Source organism: Ursus americanus, chromosome 31 (genome assembly GCF_024610735.1).
Source record: "Ursus americanus isolate L20-20 chromosome 31, mUrsAme1.1.p, whole genome shotgun sequence".
NCBI lineage: Eukaryota > Metazoa > Chordata > Mammalia > Carnivora > Ursidae > Ursus > Ursus americanus.
Window position 1 is genome coordinate 25,182,829 of NC_142157.1, and position 13,730 is coordinate 25,196,558.

Below are 13,730 nucleotides of genomic sequence, written 5' to 3' on the forward strand. Positions count from 1 at the left end.
CGCGTCAGGAGTCCTTCACGTTGATCCAGTTAGAATCGCTGCAATCATTTTAACTGCTATGTAGTATTCCATGATCCAATAGGCAACATTTATTTTTCCACTCCCTTTTTGATGAAAACATTTTTAAAAGATTTATTCACTTATTTTAGAGAGAGAGAGAGAGAGAGCGCACACATGTGAGCGCAGCAGGGACAGGCAAAGGGAGGAGAGAAATTCAAGCAGACTCCGCCTTGAGCGTGGAACCCCATGAGGGGCTTGATCTCACGACGTGAGATCATGACCTGAGCGGAAACCAAGAATTGGAGGCTCAACTGACTGGGCCAGCAGGCTCCCCTCTTTTGGATGGAAATTTAAATTATTTCCAATTTTTGGCTCTTCAAATACCCCTGTATATGTCTCTTTGCGCATTCACCCACCTACTAGAGGAATTAACAAGTCAGAAGATAAATGCACTTCTAACTTTACAGAGCGTCCAGTGGCTCTCCAAAATGGCTTTACTAATTTCTGTTCCTGCCATCGGCATCAGATAGCCCCAATTCCCCCACATTCCTGACCACATGTGGTCTTGCTAATTTTTGCCAATCCAGTGGCCATAAAAACCCTATCTTGTTTTAATTTGCATTCTGCTGGTTACTGGGGTAGTTGAACATCTCATGTGTTAGCAACTCAGATGTCCTCTTCTGTGAATTTCCCATTCAGATCGTTACCATTTCTCTTCTGTTGGATTTTATTTCCTCACTGATTTGTATGAGTTCTCCACATATTCTGGAAAGTGTTCCTTAGTTGATTACAAGTTACATATATCCACTACCCATAGTTCTTTAACTTAGTTTAAGTATTTTTTTTAATTATACAGAAGTTTTAAGTATTCACACAGCCAAGCTGATATTTTGCTTTCTGATATGTGCTTTTTGTCTTGTTTAAGAAATCCTTCCTGGGGCGCCTGGCTGGCTCAGTCGGTAGAGCATACGACTCTTGATCTCTGAGTTGTGAGTCTGAGTCCCACACTGAGTATGCAGATTACTTAAAAATAAAATCTTAAAAAATGAAAGAAAGAAAGAAATCCTTCTTGCTCAGAAGACATAAACTCTGAGTGTAAAGATTTACTTTTCCTCAATAAATCTTATAATTGCCTTGCAATTTGCACAACTATAATGCATTGATTTTTGTGTATAGATGTGAAAAGCATTAATTTATTAAATAAATACGTTTCAATTATACCACTCCCGCTTACCATTTTTGACATTTTTAATTTTTTAGGTTACAGCTCAAGCAAGGGAAGACACACTGGCCTCTACGCTCGTGAACCCTGCAGGCCTCCTGGTACTCCCCTTCCACATTTTAAGGGTGAGGACAAGAGCATCTGGCACTGTGTGATGAGCCATAAGAACTGGGCTTGCTTTGGGGGACATATAAGCACCTCGGACGTTTCCAGAAATTTCAGAGAGGGCGGCACTGCACAAGACAGGCTTCCTTTATCAGCTGAGTGAGGTCTCGGCATCTCGACACTGAGTGGGAGTAAACAGTGTGGCTGATGAGGCCTCCACCACTGGCCAAGCAGGGCTACTTGGACGAAAAGACGCAGGCCTGACTCCAAAGGCGGGGTGTGGGGGTTGGGGGGGCAGCTCTAGGTTTTCAGGCTGGGAGCAGCATTACCTGTGCTGTGCCTCAGGATGGAATTTCGGAGATGAGTTAGAGGGCTGGGACAAGAGCATGGAAGCAGTTAGAGACTTAGCTCAGGCGGCTCTCACAAAATACCAGATAGGGGACTGAAACAGCAAACATTCTCTCTCCTTTTGGGGGGGAGTGCTGGGAAGGCCAACATCAAGATGCCAGCAGATACGTGTCTGGTGAAGCCACCCTTCCCACTTGTAGATGTCACTTGTCAAGTGTAGACATCTGCAGTGTCTTTACAGGGCAGAGAGTAAGAGGGCACTAATCCCATCATAGGGCCCCACCCTCATGACCTCATCTCAACCAGACTCATCAAACCAACCCCACCTCCCACGACCAGCACAGGAAGGTGAATCTTGGAAAGTAACAAAGATCCAGTCCCTAGCCAGAGACCACAGCAAGTCGTTCAGGCAAATGAAATGTGAATTTATGAAGAACCAGCGGAGGAGGATGAAACTGAATGGATTTGAGGAATATTCAGAGAAGTAGGATCCACTGGAAGCCAGAGCGAGCAGAGCAAATCACCACCAGCAAACCATCAGGGGTGTGCCTCCCCCTCAAATGAATCGCAGAATCTCCAGGCCAAAAAGTCTCTCAGTGCTCATCCAGGACAACCACCCATGTGCTGCATCCACTTGCCAAGCATCAAAACGGAAACATTCCCACTTTCTCTCTTTGAAGAGCAGAATGCCGCGAAGGACAGAGGATTGGCTCTGCGCAGAGAAATTCGAGCTGAGGAGGGCCAAACCTGAACAACATCCAAAACCAGATGTGGTCCCTGTGTTCCAGATGTGGATGCTCTGAAGGGAGTCCAAATAAAGACAACTTTTGCCTCCGCCATTATTTGTTTCTTCTTCTTCATCTCGTATCCTGTCTAATTCCAAGTCTGGAGGCCCCAAGACCGCGTCCACTCCTGAGCATATGCCCAGCAAAGCGCCAACACAGAGTGCCAGGTAAGGACAGTCACGGTCAGGTAGGAGGACCTCAATTTGTAAGTATTTTTCCCAAGCGACCTCTGGCCAGAGGAGATAATTGAGGAAGATGGTGCATGTGGGGGGCAAAGGGTAAAGTCTGCCATGGATTGAGCATTGGGAACAAAGACTGTGAATGAATAGCTTGCTCCTCTGCTTGGAGAACAGTGACTCAGGATTTACCTCTGGGGCCAATTTTAAGTGAACCAATTCTGAGACTAGGAGACAGGAAGCCTGAGACAGGCGCCCACACACATGTGCCTTTTCCACCTAGCTCTCTCTCCTGCCTCACCTCTCCCTTCCCTCCTGCCCCCACCAAATACGCAGGAGAATCTGGCTTCTAACAACCACCATGCATTACAATATGACCATGAGCGGAGGAGAGAAGAGAGCCAGTTACCTATGATGCAGAAACATGGGAAGGGATGTGCCCAAACCCAAGTCATCAAGACTCTTCTTGTGTTGCAGAATCCCTGCAGGACAGGAGGCTGGAGGGGACGGAAATGGTTGGGATAGGCCACCTGATAAGTAGGCAGGAGCAGGGTTTTTTGGGGTTTTTTTCTCCTTAAGTAATGCCTACACCCAACAGGGGGCTCAAACTCACAACCCTGAGATCAAGAGTTGCACGCTCCACAGACTGAGGCGGCCAGGCGCCCCCAGAGCAGCTTTTCTTAAAAGAGAGAATGAAGAGAATTGAATGTTTGAGTGAAGAACTGGGTCAATAATGAAGAGGGGCTGGCTATCGGGGTCTCAGGATTTGGGGGGGGGTGTTCTGTGCATTTTGTGAAATTAGACGCAAAACTGGATTCATTGTAATCAGTGGAGACAGGAAGGGAGAAGGATGGAACATGCAATAGAAGAAAATACACCAGCCCCTGCCAGTATTATCTTTCATGCATGAGAAAGACAAAGGGAAAACTTAATAATTTTGTAGCCTCAGATACTCTCTGGGTGCAAACAATGACATCTTCACTACACGGCACGAAATTAATCACCTTTGTGCTCGAGAGAAACAGGATCTGCTGGGGAAAATACCACGGCATGGTGGGATCTTATGGAATGTGGCTACATTTTGGGAGGTGCAGAGCCAGAATTTCAGAAACTGCCTTACTGTTAACTGCATTTCAGTGGCGAGGACCCCCCTGACCGACCACACTGGGGATCGTCTTTCTGTCCAACTTCATCAAATAGACGTCCCCTTGTGTAAGTACGTACACTGAGTCAGAATCCTTCATCCTGACGCCAATCTGTCAGCTCGAGATGGTTCTGTGAGCCTTCCTGAGCCCAACCACAGAGCCACGCACAATGCGGGGGAGGGCGTCATGGGGAGGAGATCTCAGAGGGAGCCCCCGATTTGGTGGGGAGGGGGGTGTCACTCAGGAGACCCTGGCGGAGACCTGAAGGGGGCTTCTTAACTGGGAATGACACTATTTAAAGTGTCCTTCATTTAGAAATAATCAAGTCGCTGTTTCTGAAACGAGACACAGAAGTGCCAATGCCATGACTTTAATTTCTCATGACCTTTATGTCTTGCCAAAAAACCTATGGTTTTTACTGCAGATTGTAAAAGGCCACTGATGAAAATGAATGATGATGACTGAAATTACCGTAGCATTAATGAATTAATGGAATAATAATGTACTCCCTATATTTCAACTTTCTCCTCCAAATTCAAATTCTGTTCTGCCATAGCCCTTGCCACCATATTACTCAGTTTGGGGGTCAGAGACCCCTCTGAGGAGCTGGTGAAAGCTAGGAACGCTCTTCCCAGAAATGCACAAGTAGACACAATTTTGCATATAATTTTAGAAGGTTCCTAGATTCCCCTCCAAATGCAAAAAAAATTCCGAGACCTCCACTTAGCACTTGATATTACGGCAATTCTTCCATTGATCGGGATTTTGACCTGTTCTTAGGGTCCCCATACTGAGCACAGTGCCTGCAAACCAGTAGCTCCTCAAAGATAAGACTCACTGTTAACCTGACTTTTTAAGGCAAGAACGGTGGAATGAGAGAAAAGATATTTAGAAGTAGGGAGAACACCTATTTATGTCATGCAAGGAAACACTGCTCTTTCAGCTAGTTCCATTTTTATTAGGATTTGGATCCCTTGGAAATTTCAGACCATGAAGAAACAGAGCCAATTTCTCTTATACAGACAGGGATCCAGGACCTAAGTCCTCGGGAGAATTGATAGGGAAGAATATGTCATTATAAGAATAAGCCTCAACAGGGGCCTCGGAGAAAACAGAGGGGACCTCCCCTTCCAAAGATCAGGATGCGCCCTAAAATTGGTCTTAGGGGACTTGTTCCTTTCCAGCATCCACTCGCCAGGACAACGCTAGCTGCAAGCGTACCCACAATGAGTGATTCCATGTCGCTCTCCTGCCTGACCCGGTAAGTCCCCTTCTTGCCTTCCTAGGTTCTCTGCCCTCCTGGTTCTGCATCTGAATTTCTGTCTCCCCTGCAGAAACCGCCTCCAGTAGGGTTTGGACACTAGCTATCAAGTTGCTAAGCGCTGCTATCAGACAATTCTAGGGCCGTGAAGCCAAGCCCGCAGGGGGTGACGTGGAAGGAATATTCCGGCAACCTGCTGGGAAGCAAGGGCTGGCCTGGTGAATCCTCCTTCTGGCCCCAGCCACGATGTAGGAGGAGGGAAGAGGGGGTGTCTGGGAAGGTGTCATGCTAATGGAACCGAGGGTTTGCGGGTCCTGCCTCCACATGGAGGCTAAACGATAAGATCTCACGCATCTTTGCGGCCTCAACCCTGGTCCAGTAGACAGTTGGACCTTCCACTGAAGCCTCATCCGTGAGAGGACAATGCTGAGGGCGCCGCTTGGCAGGAGGAGAAGAGCGAATCAGAAGAGCAAACTCATCTGGCTATTTATGGTGGAGCACGAGAAGCTAGGGCCATTGCTCATTCACTTGACCACTACTTACTGAATGCCTCCATCCATGATTGCGGACAAGGGGACAGAGGGCCCGAGTTCAAATCCATGTCCGCTACTTTCTGCCTTTGTGACCTTGGGCAAGTTACTTACTACCCTCTCTGTGTCTTGATTTCCTCCTCTGTAAAGTGGAAATAATGATGGGAACTACTTCATAGGTTCGTGACGAGGACCGAATGAATTAATATATGCAGAGCTCCAAGAAGAGGGCCAGCACACAGCAAGCACTTGTGGTTTTTTGTTTTTGTTTTGTTTTCTTTTAAAAGATTTTATCTATTTATTTGAGAGAGAGAGAGTGCGTGTGCATGTGCACATGTGAGCAGGGGGAGGGGCAAAGGGAGAGGGAGAAGCAGGGTCCCCACAGAGCAGGGAGCCGGTGTGCAGGACTCCACCCTGGGATCATGACCTGAGCGGAAGACAGATACTTAACTGACTGAGCCACCCAGGCACCCCCTATGGCACGCTTCTTAAAAGAGGTGTCTACACTCGTCGTCTCCCCAGCACACTACACCCTGCCTTCCACCCTGGCCCTTGCACGTAAGTATCTCCGGGCAAGGCCACCAGGGACCTCTTAAACCCAATGATCTATTTTCAATTCTGATCTCACCTCGATTTTCTCTAGCACTTGATAATGTCGGCTCCTCCTACCTTCTTAAAATTCTTTGTCCCCCCACCAATTTCAGCATACACTCTCCTGCCGTTCCTACCAATGCCAGGGAACGTGCTAGGCTCTGGGAGGCAAAGATACTCAAGACAGTCTCTACAAGAACTCAGGGCTTTGGGGGAGAGAAGGGAGACTAGATATATGGGACAACTGCAGACCCTCAGGATAGGTTCCAAGGTGAGGACCAGAATGGGGTGGCAGGGCTGTGTTCCTTCTGGAGGCTCTAGGGAAGAATCCATTTCCTTGCCTTTTGCAGCTTCTAGAAGCCACCCACATTCCTTGGCTTGTGGCTCCCCATCACTCTGCTCCTGGTGGTTGCATTGGTCCATCCAGAAAATCCAGCATAATCTCCTCATCAAAAAAATCCTTAACTAAATTATATCTGCGAAATCATTTTTGCCACATACAGTAACATATACAGTAAGAGTGATAGGATGTGGACATCTCTGGGGGCCACGATTCTGCCTACCGCAGACGGCACGGTCGCTCCCCCTGGAGTTGCCAGAGAACTCTTGAGAGAGAAGACTCTCGGGGCAGAATCTTACAGGTTTAGTTCATTTGCCAGAAAAGGGCGGGGGGGACACGGTAGGTACAAGCAGAGGAACAGCGCTTGCTGAGACGCTAAGCTGAGAATGAGAAAAGGTGAGCCTGAGACCTGCAACCCCTTGGTCTGGCTGTATGGCTGAAGACTCAGAAGAGAGTTCCTCTGGAGACCAGATTAGGGAGAAAAGTGGAAGCTGGATTACCAAGGGTTTTTGGTTTTGGTGTTTTTTAACCATAGTAAGGAGTCTGAAATGTATCTGAAATTCACTCAAACAATGCTAATACTTTAACTAATATGGGTCACTGTTTCTTTAAACTTTTCTTGACTCAAGGTGCCTTGGTGGGGCAGCTGGATTCGGCTGGGGTCATGATCTCAGGGTCATGGGACTGAGCCCCGTGTTGGGCTCTGTGCTCAAAGCAGCGTCTACTTGAGACTCCCTTTCCCTCTGCCCCTCCTCCCCCTGCTCTCTCTCTCTCACACAAACAAACAAACAAACAAACAAACAAACAAATAAATAAAGGGGCACCTGGGTGGCTCAGTCGGTTGAGCGTCCAACTCTTGGTTTTGGCTCAGGTCATGATCTCAGGGTTGTGATATCAAGCCCCACGTTGGGCAACGTGCTCAGCATGGAGTCTGCTGGAGATCCTATCTCTCTCTCTCTCTCTGAAGTAAAAAAAGAAAGAAAATTTAAAGTAAATAAATAAAAATTTTAAAAATTAAAAATTTTCTTGACTCATTTTTTTGTCCTAAAGAATAATGTCCCGAAATCACAGGTTTTATATGTTAGTTCTATCTTTTCCACTGTGTCTTGAAACAAATACAGAACTATAAAAGTAAAATGTTCTTGCATGTACCACCTAAAATCATCCTCACGCAGCATGAATGAGCACCATACTTAGAGAAACAGAGCCAGAGGCAGCGCAAAACCATCTGAAGGTTTTGGGGGGGGGGCAACATGGTTAGGTTTGCCTGTGATAAATACCATTCCGGCAGCATTAATCCCTTTGGATTGAATGGAAACAAGTGAACATTATAACAAAAAGACCATAAATTAGCATACTTTCACAATTGTCAAGGTGAGAGATGAGAAAATGAATCAAGACAGGAAGAGGGGAGGGGAGGGGATGTGGGGACAGGAGGAGAGGTGGGGAAGGGAGGGAGGGGAGAGAAGGGGAGAGGAGTGGAGGAGGGGGATGGATACAGACAGTACTGAGGAGGTGGGAAGAGCTGGATGATAGCGAAGACTGGAAAATAAAAAAAAAATAAAAATAAAATAAAAAAAAAAAAAAGGAAAAGGGGGACTGGGGAGAGCTGCTGGGTCCCAGCATGTGCAACGCCTCGGATAATTGTCCATTCACCAAGATAGTGAATAAGGGGGGAGTCCGTGGCAGGGTGCGGGGGTGGGGGGGGGGTCAGGGTTGGAAGGAAACGATTCCTCCGGTCCTTGCATCTGCTGACTGTGAGGTACTGAGGGACACTGGTGGATGTGCTTGAATGCCTGTGTCTGGGGCACGTTCCAGGGCAGTGCCATCCAGCAGAAACAGGCGGTCAGCCCCCCATGCCCTTTCCAGCGGTCAAGTGGCCACATCAAAACAAGTAAAAAGCAACATACAAAATGAATAATCTATTTTCTATAACCCAAACTATCCAAATTATTCTATTTCAAAATGGATCAATAGAAAAACCGTTGAGATAGTTGACATTCTTTTTCTCATTTTAAGTCTTCAAACTCCAGTGCGGTTTTTTACACTGAGAGGACGGCGCACTCCGGATATGCAAGTGCTCAGTACCCCCACGAAGGGTGGCCGCTGTACTGACAACACGGCTTGGGAGCCACATGCAACAGAAGTGCAGGAGAGGGTGTCAGGACAACCCTGGAGCACATCGACGTGGGGTGCGAATGACGGCAAAAGAGGAGGCATCAGAAAAGAATGAGACAGGCTGGCTCGGCCAGAAGCACATGTGAGTCATGATCTCTGGGTCGTGAGCTTCAGCCCATGTTGGGCATAGAGATTACTTAAATAAATTAAAAAAACTAAAAAAAAAAAAAAAAAGATGAGGTAGCCACAGAGGCTAGGAGGAGAATGAGGGAAGAGCTAACAGGAACCTCACTGCCCCCACCCCCCGAGAATTTCAGGAAGAGGAGGAATGAATGGGCCTCGAATGTTGCAGGGAGGCCCTCCGGCCCAGGCACAAGGACTCCAGACTCGGCCCTGTGAATCCTGGCTTGACTGCTCACCGCTGGGCCCTGCGGCAGAGCTGCCCGGCCCACCTGCGAGTTCGCTCGTGGTTTCAAGGACAGCATGCCCCCCTCAGTCACCTGCCTGCCCCGGCCAGAGGGAGGGAGGCCCAGGGGACTCACTGGAGAAAGGTCTCAGCCTCCCCGTCTGCCAGTGCTGTGATCCTAAGCGCGGGTATTTGTTTCTGTCGCTGCCCTGACACATCACCACCAACTTTGTGAACACGGGCACGTTTGTGATTGGACGGCTCTGTGGGTCAGAAGCTGGGGGGGGTCCTCCCTACCCGGCAAAGATCAGAGTATCTGCAGGGGGCATTCCTTTCTGGAGGCGCTAGAAGAGACTGTTTCCTTGCCTTTTCCAGCTGCCAGAGGCTCCTGTTTCCCCTGATTTGTGGCCCCTTCCTCCATCCCAGCTGACAGCGCCGGGCTGAATCCTCGTCATGCTGCCATGACTCTGGGTCCCTCCTTTGGTTCTTTCTTCCATGTGTAAGGGCCCTGTAATCACACTGTGCCCACCCAGGTAATCCAGGATAACCTCCTCAAGGCCAAACTTAGTTCCATCTGCAACCTGAATTCCTCTTTATCTTGTAACATAACACATTCACACGTCCCAGGGATGGGGACACAGACATCTTTGGGGTCAGAGGCATTACTCTACCTCCCAGAGGGGGTTCCAGACAGTTTCCCAGATAGATGCCAACAGGACTGAGCCCACGACGGTGACCCGCTCACTTACATTCTTTTGGACTTTCTTCCTTCCCTGACTCATCTTGTCCACTTCTTGCTTTGTGTTTCCTGAGGTCACCTCCCAAATAAACTTCCTTGCTCCAAATCCTCATCTCAAGATCTGCCTCAGAGGAACCTTAAGTAAGACAGTGATTTTGGGCAAGTTATTCAATCAGTCTGAGCCCTAGTTTCCTCCACCATGAAGGCGAAATACAGCATAGTACCCAGCTCACGAGGCTGTTGGGAGAATTCTGAGTCAATGTTCATAAAAGAGTCTATACAGTGGGGTGTATAGTCTTCAACTCAGCCTTGTACAGACAGAGACGGTTCTCCCTCCAAGACATGGATGGTCAGAGGGGTGGGGTGGGGACAGGGTAAGCAAGCTGAAGGGTTTCCTATGAGGGCATCCATTTTCTTCTTGAGCTGCTTCTGCTTCTGAGGACAGTACAGTGTGGTACGGACTTTGGGGACAATAATGAAGACTCAGAAGAGCATACTTAGGGATTTCTGAGCTGTTGGGAAAGCCCAGTGGGCACTGGATAGCATATATCTGTCATAGCACAATCTCTAAACTCTTGAGTTTTCTCTGCCTGGTAAAGTGGTAGGGAAGATGGTGGAGGGAAGGGATGTAAGACCAGACGTCTGAGGGTGGATGTGGTCAAAGGGCAGTGCAGGAGATAAGGCTGTGGAGCGTACTGAAGGCTCCAGGCTGGAGACAAGGCTGAGGAGCATACTGAAGGCTCCAGGCCGGATGGAAGGAAAAGGGACCATCTTGAGAGACCGGTGACCCCCATACAGGGGAAATGCAGGTGGCTGGGTGTAAAGAAATGAGGGGACTACAAGAGCCGAGATAGGATGCTGGTGCTTAATATTCCCAGAGAAGAGACAGTTTATCATATAGACACAACAATGGGTAGCTGAAGTGGAGTGAAGGTAAAAGTCATTAGATTTGAGGTGTCCATCACCTACCAGGTCTTAGTCATGACCAGAAAGTCCTCCCACCCCGTGAGGACAAATCAGGGGCCGCTTTTGAACAGGCACAACGCAAGCAATGTAGGGAGTGACTACCCTGGCAATAGATGGTGGTTATGCTCGATAGCAAAAATCCGAAGTGAGAAAGTCAGGACAGGAGGCAAGCCATGTCACTGAGGCTGCTTTGGAGCTTGCAGAATGTGGGAGGTGGAACAGGCAGCTTCCTGTCCCTCTGAGTGTCTGAGAAAGCAGAATTCTTAGGGCAGTACCCTCGCCCCCCAACATCAGCATCACCAGAGGAGCCCATTTAAAGCATGGATTCTTAGTACTCCTTCCCCCCAAACATATACCCCCAACCAGCTCAATTAGTTTCCTGGGGCTGCCGTGACAGATACCACAACACTAGGTGGCTTAATGCAGAACAAAGAAAGGTATTCTCTCACAGTTCTGCAGACTAGAAGTCCGAAGTCAAGGTGCTGGCAGGGCCAGGCTCTTTCTGACGGCTCTAGTGAAGGGTCTTCCTTGGTTCTGGGGATCAGAAGCAATCCTTGGCTTTCCTTGGCTTGAAGGTGCCTCACTCCAATTTCTGCCCCAGTCTTCACATGGCCTTTTCCCCCGTGTCTCTGTCCCCAAATCTTCCTGCTCTCATAAGTTATTGCATTTAGGGCCCACACTAAGCTACCATGACCTCATCTTAACTTGATGACACCTGCAAGACCCTTCCAAATAAGGCCACGTTCACAGGTATCAGGGGGTAAGACTTCAACACATCTCTGGTGGGGGACACAATTATTAAAGACGAAAAAGAGTTTATAAACATGTTGAACATGGTAAGGCAGACTTTATTCAGGACCATCGCAAGAGAATTTTGCAGTGGGGGGAGAGATTGGGCTCAACTCCGAATACAGAATGGGCAAGGGGGAATTTATAGTCAAGGAGCAGGGTGAGGACCCGTGGGTGGAAAATTACTAAGAGGAAATAACAGGGGTGGGGGGGATTCTGGCTAAACCTACCTAACAGGATTCTTGCTAAAGGCAGGCCAGGGTGATCAGACATCACCTGGGGGATGGTGGTGGGTAGGGAACCCGATCAGATTATTGAGGGTGGGGGAGGGAATCTTGCTAAAATGGGATTTTACAAGGAAGCACGTAGATGGGCCTAGAAGTTTCAGGAGCCTGACTAAAGTTTAGTCAAGCAAAGACTCTCACTATTCAACCCATTATGCCAGCTAGATACGATTTTGGGGGCAGGGCTGGTAAATGTGTATTTTTTAACAAGGGTCCACGAGCTAAAGCAACCCAGGAGAACCATCTTTTAGTTGGAGCCTGTAGGACCTGAAAACTCAGGGAAGAAGGCTCCCAGTGGAATGGGGCTCTGATGGCTCCACTGGGGAGGACTCAGAAAAAGGCTGGTGGGAGAAAAGCCGACTGGGGGAAGCACAGAGAGGCATGCATTTAGGGCAAAGAAGGGGGGTGGAAAGATCCAGTAGATTATCCGGGCCCAAGGAGATGGACTCCATATGAATGAAGGCATCCGTGGCTTAGTGAAGAGTCTAAAGCCTCTGCCCAGAAGAATTTGACTCCAGCTGTTGTGGAGCTGCTAAGAGTTACATACCCGGGGGTGGGGGGTGCTGGGGGAGGAAGGAGCAGGTTTTGAGGATGTTGGCCGCCCACAAGCTCTGCAGGAATCAGCCTCCAGCACACCCAGCCATTCCACTTGGAAGCCCCCTGGGGGGTTGGGGGGGGGTGGGCGGGCTCTGTCCAAGGTCTCCTTCACCTTTCATCCTCAACTCCACTTCCGGGTTAATCCCACCTCTTTCCAACGCTTTAAACCCCATTTACATGCTGATGGATCCCATATTTGCATCTCAAACTCAGAGCCTACCCCCCCCCCTCGTGTCAAGCCCTAGTTTGACCAATTGCATTCTGCCTAGAATATCTGGCAGGTGCCTGAAATTGAACATTTCCAAAGCTGAACTCAACCCTAAACTTGTTTGCCTTCCTATAGCTGCTATTTCAGTTAGCATTATTATCCACCCAGTCCCCCGAAACTAGAAATCTGGGGGTCATCTTATGCTTCTTCCCTCCAACCACATCCCAAATCCCCTCTTTTGTCTACAGTCCCACTGCTTCATTTCAAATCCCCTCAACTCCGTGCTATTACAATTACCTTCTAATTAGAGATGTGGCCCCGTTTTCCCCTCTGGGGGATGCCATCCTCCCAGGTGTGGTGCAGCCTTTTTTTTTTTTTTTTTTAATAAGCTCAACGTGTAAAAAAACAAATCTGACAAACTCTGTTGACTATGGCATAAATACCAAACTCCCCAGCATGACACATCATCTTCAAATAGGGCCCTACTCACCTTGCCCCTAATCTCCAAAATCTTTTTCTAGTTGTGACTTTTTTTGCTAAAAACAAACTCACAAACAAAACCAAAACCCCACAACAACTCACAAAATTAATCTCAAAAGGGAGAGGATAGGAGGAATAAAGATACTGCATCCTCTTCCTCTGATTCCGGAGGTCTGGAGGGTTGCCTGGGGATTGTGTATCCAGGCATCTTCCCAGGTGATTCAGAGGCAGATCCAGCTTTGCTCAACACAGAGTTGTGCCATTCTTAAAAAAGTCCAACTCACATCAGAGAAGCCAGGCTACTGTTCTTTCCTAACTTACTGTAGAGGTACCGAGAGAAAAACTGAGCGGAAAAGCCTGCATCAGCCGGTCTGCTAGGTTACATCACTTCTGCATCCTCTCCGAGATTAAAACCCTCAAGAATCGTCAAGCAGAAATTTTGAGAATGAAAAGGGCATCTGCATAGCCTGCAAACCTGACCAAAAATATTCCTGCCCCAAAACCCATTTAGAAAATGCTGAACCACCCTCCAAAAGTTTGGTCGGCATTCCTCCACACTCCTGGGTTTTGAGGGAAGCCCTAAAAGACGTAGTACTGGGAAGACGTTTTGCTTTATTTTAATCAGCAATGCATTAGAAAG

The 13,730-nt window shown here is 48.2% G+C and overlaps 1 protein-coding gene across 3 annotated transcripts in view; it reads right to left on the bottom strand.

Moving 5' to 3' along the window:
• LOC123786096 (uncharacterized) overlaps window positions 1–13,730 on the bottom strand; it is a 68,173-nt gene that overhangs the window by 52,352 nt on the left and 2,091 nt on the right. For all 3 annotated transcript variants that reach the window (XR_015722448.1, XR_015722447.1, XM_087857691.1), the window contains exon 2: window positions 7,328–7,464. The gene's annotated coding sequence lies outside the window, so the exon portion shown is untranslated. The remainder of the gene's footprint in view (window positions 1–7,327; window positions 7,465–13,730) is intronic.